This window comes from Penaeus monodon, unplaced genomic scaffold, assembly GCF_015228065.2.
Source record: "Penaeus monodon isolate SGIC_2016 unplaced genomic scaffold, NSTDA_Pmon_1 PmonScaffold_4859, whole genome shotgun sequence".
Lineage (NCBI taxonomy): Eukaryota > Metazoa > Arthropoda > Malacostraca > Decapoda > Penaeidae > Penaeus > Penaeus monodon.
In genome coordinates, this window is record NW_023659729.1 from 15,783 (window position 1) to 20,719 (window position 4,937).

General features: G+C 37.0%; 1 pseudogene; it reads right to left on the bottom strand.

Moving 5' to 3' along the window:
- Positions 1-796: 796 nt before the first annotated feature.
- LOC119571035 lies at positions 797-3,555 on the bottom strand (annotated as a pseudogene).
- Between the last annotated feature and the right edge of the window lie 1,382 nt (positions 3,556-4,937).

The window sequence follows — 4,937 nt, forward strand, 5'->3', positions numbered from 1 at the left end:
TAAGCCTGGATTATGTTGGGGGATAAAAACAGTCCACCCTCAGGGTCCCCTTTAGGGGTAAGGGCTAGGTAACAATCAGGGGAATACCGGCCCATGGCTCCCTCAAGCTGTTCAGGACTGGCAAAAAAGTCAGCCTTTCATCCTTTCAGCACGGCTCTCACACCTTAGGAGGTGGATAGCAGAAGGGTTGGGTGAAGGGACAGAAACGAAAAGTGGGAAGGAAAATAAAGACCATGCAAAATTAGTTGAGTCGAGGGTGAGTCCCAAGGTTGGGGAGTTCCCCATCATTGGGTCCCAGTCTCCGCCTCCTAAGCCCCCCCACGACAACAACGGCAAGGGATTGGGGGGTTTCAATAAAACGTTTTCACTTTCTACGGTTTCAAACCTGTCCTTCCCTCCCATCTTCAAGATGTTCTCAGCATTTTCTTCCCTCTACCCTGACCTACTCCTTTTCCAGTGACTACAAAATAATAGTCTTGTTAAATCTAAAAACTAAAAAAAAAATCTGGCCATAGATCCTTCAGACAGAAATTGGTTAAAAAAAAAGGTCACTTTTTGTCTTTGTCTGGGACGTTGAAATGTAAAAATTATTGGAAGATATTGCTAGTGATAGGATCTTAATTTGGTTACTCTTGTATAACCATTTTGTAGTTTACAAAAACATTAATATTTGTCATGCCAGGAATTGAAATATACAAAATCTCTACTTCATGCTAATGATAATCCATATTCTACAGTCTTTTAAGTATAAATTCACTTCTTGTAAAATGGTTTAATGAAAGCCAATATGCCTCAGCCAAATTATTTATTCAGTCTCCACAACGTGGCCCCTTTTCTGAAACGTAGATCCCGTTCCAAGAACTTTCGGATATCCTTGTGCTTAACAGTGTGTGCTCTGTTGGATCCTAGCAGCTGTTGGGAGAGAATTACAATGGTATTTATTGGTATTAAAAACAATTTAAAATGGTTATAAACATTTTTGAAAAACTTTTCACCAAAAACTATTTAAATATCATGTATTGACAAAGAACCCAGGATATATTTGAACACTTACCTGACTGAGAGACAGCTTCAATGGAGTTACCCTCCACAACAAACTCATCCTTCTGCTTGGGAGAAGCAGTGATGGTAACTCCTGTTTGCATGTCAACTCTACGGATGTACTTCTGACCCAAGAAGTTACGGATTTTTAACAGACTGATTGTTATTGGAGATGACACAGTTGATGGGAAATGAGCATATACTGCACGCATCTTGTATTGGAAACCCTGAAAGAAACAAGAATTTTATCAAAAGTTTGTTTGGGAACAAATAAAGCATGGTTCTTCCCACAGAAGTAATGACAACTGAAGAGGTTAGTGTGTGTAATGTTTGACTGCAGCTCTGAACTATTTGTCACTGATCAAAAATTTAAAGCAATGTTGCATCTTATGATTTTGATAACAAACCTGAAGAGTCTGGCAGTGATAAATAAATTATAGTAGTAGTAGTAAAATAAATAAATAAAATTCGACAGAATCCTCACCCTCAAGTAAACAAAATATAATTTGTATTTTTGTTATCTTTGCATAGATCTAGTACATTTGGTACGCAAAACATTTCTACAAAAATACCAAATATTTGATGACTGAGACCAAGACTGGTTTATCAGAATATTAGCTCTGAGAAGGAATCATGTTCACAACTTCGAAAGTGTGAGAAAGAATTTTAATGCTACAATAAAGTTTTCCCAAGACAAGCCTGCACCGCATTACCAACTTGAAAAACACCAACATTTCCCTCTTAACCCACTGGCAACAAGTAACATGATATGATGCCATGGTTGGATCATCCTAAACAAAGGGCAAAATCTTGTCAGGTAAGGAACCTACCTCCCAACTAATAAGATCTCACATGAATTACCCTAAGCTGGACAACTACCAGGGACTTAGTACCATGCACTAGTAAGTATTCATTACACACTGAAAAAACTAACCTCTCATTGGGTAAAATAGAAATGAAGATAGAATAATAACTTTCTTAATTTCTTGTACATTTCCATATTGTGAAAGTAATTATCAATTTCCTTTACTCCTCCCTCTCCCACATCAACTTTTTAACAAGAATTGGTAGACTACTGGGATGAATACATCACTGACATCCAGTGCTCACCACCAAAGCAGACTTTTGCAAGTAGGAGATGGTGCAAAATGCAGCATAACACCATTAAAAGACCAAGAAGTCATGCAAGTGACTTTTCCTAATATGCATGAGCAAATTTAAGTTTCCTGTACTCTCTCCCACCCACCTTTGAGAGGCAATAGCCACCTAAAGACAAAATATGGCAAAATTGGAAAAACTGATGTTTTCCCCATCTGGTAGTAATGAAGAGCAATCATTCAAATTCCCAAATCCACCAGTCAATTATGCACTTACAAAAGCACTACTTTGCAAAAGCAAAATTATATTTAACTTAAATAATCACCCTTTTCCTTGTGTATAATTTTTCTTTTTTATACAGTTCTTACTATTAGGTCTGCCCTTGATATCTGGCTACCCATCAAAGACCAAAGGAAGTTACAAAATTGATTTGGACAGAATGTAGGTGCTACAGCTAAAGAAAAAATGGCTTTCAAGCACTAAACTAATAAATTATTGTGAATAACTGACCAGAGCAATGCCTACTAGTTGGTATTTAACCCATTGCCTCCAGGAACTTACCCACTGTCTTGTTTTGTGAAACAGGTTTACACATGGATAGCTCCACAAGTGCTCAGTCACCAAGGAATTGTCAGTTTATCATTATATATATATATATATATATTATATATATATATATATATATATATATATATATATATATATATATATATATATATATTTTTTTTTTTACTAATGCAGTCAATATCAATATTATTATTACTAACATTATGATTATAATTATGTTATGAACAATATAGTTTATGGAATAAACTTTTTCAAAATCAAGGGAAACACAGTAAACAGGCACGTTAGGCAAGACTACCGAGACTTGTGAATGAGTAAATATAAAAAATAAAAACTCAGTGGCATGGCATGCATGTACATGCCATCCCTGGTGGCATTAGGTTATGATGAAAAATAAAGTGAAAATACTTACAACTGTCACACCCTTAACCATGTTGGTAATGTGTGTGCACACAGTGCGCACAGCAGCTACTTCCTTGCGCTTGCCAAACCATTTCTCAACATTAACAATGGTTCCCTTGGCAGTCTTCCTTACCTAGAATAAAAAAGAATGGCGATTAACCAAAATCTTTTACATAAATTATATAATATAATTTGCAAAACTATAAAAATGCAAAAATGCAATTCAAGTTACCTATAACTTTCAAGCTCTGTAGATTCAAAAAACTATAGTTCTCTGTTGGCCTGGAAAAGAGCAAAACCATACTTACATGGAAGTTCAGCTTCAGCATTTGGAATGAGCGTGTGAGAGTACCACGGGGGCCTTTCACCGTCACAACACGGTTACGTATCTTGAATTCCACATCCTTGGGGATAACCAACCTTCTGGCTGGTATTGATGGTCTTCATGGTGACCCTGCCGGCAGAATAATGAAAATGTTAACTCTCCTACACTTGAGATTCAATGGTTTATAGTCAGTAGCATGATGCATTTTCCCCAAAGATAATCTGTGTATTAAGCCATTTGTTGGCACTGTTAACCTAACACTCTAAAATAGAGGGAACCATGCAGTGATGTGGCCTTCCTACTTTACATCCAGCTCAGCCAATTAATTTTCATTTTGACAAGAGCCTAGCTCTTACTGGTTGAACACTTGACAGTAAGAGGTCTGAGCACTAAACTTGCCAGAAAATACATAAAATGTTTGTGAACATAGCTAGAGAAGACATTTTAAAATGCTTGATTTCTAGGTCTATGGACTTTGGTGAATTAGTGCTCATCTTACTTTGCATAGATTTTTAAAAATACCTACTACCTAAAACTTCAAAAACACAATCACCAATGCTTTCTCAACTAGAAGGCTACTGGCTGTGCTGCTATAAATGCTCACAGAGCTTTTGCTATCTGTAAATCTATTGATAAATAAACTTCAACAGCGATGGGGATAAATTTGTGATACACACATTAATGCATAGATACCTTTTACCTTCATAACCAAGGCTCTGCTGTGATTATTAATAAAGGACTAATTATTTACAGGAAGAATTGTATAAGCAAAAGACCTCAACAGGCTATTTATTGTGTATAAAGGTGTATTATTGCCAAATAACTATCAACCAAATATCAGGGTATTCATGGGGTGAAACCATGCAGAAACATAGCATGGTAATTTTTGACAGAATGGATGCATTTGCCAGAAAAAAACCTCAACAACCTAAGTTGCTGGACTAGCATGCCCTTTCGTTTAAGGAGAAAATTTCCTTTATCTGTTGCATTTCTGTTTGTGTCTGCAGATTATTTCTTATGCCAACAACTGCAACTTTCAGTCCTCTACAATAATATTGCCTTCAATTTGCTCTACCTTTGGATTCATTTTGCAAGGATTAACCCAAACCACAAAATAATGTGTTGGTTAAGGTTTGCTAAGTCCCTATAGTTAACCTCTCAATGATGGTATCAAATCTCTGCCTACAGTGACTTCTGGCAATCGTCCTGTTGTTTGGTCCAGGTGTCCGCTACACGTAGCGGAACCTTCCACTTGAAGTGCTCTAGCACGTTGCGATGCCTACAGCTGTAACCAGCATAAGGAGTTAATTTGTTACGAGCTATAGATGTGGCCTGGCAGATATGGGTTAATGTTATTGAGTATGATGTGTAAAGATAGAGAGAAATGGACACTATTCTCCGAGTGTAAGAACTACCACGAAATGACTTATCATTTTGCAGTAGAGTACTATTGAGGGGGTATGGGCTTGCCCCGTCTTGGCTAAGGGAAGGTAAGGGGGGGTTT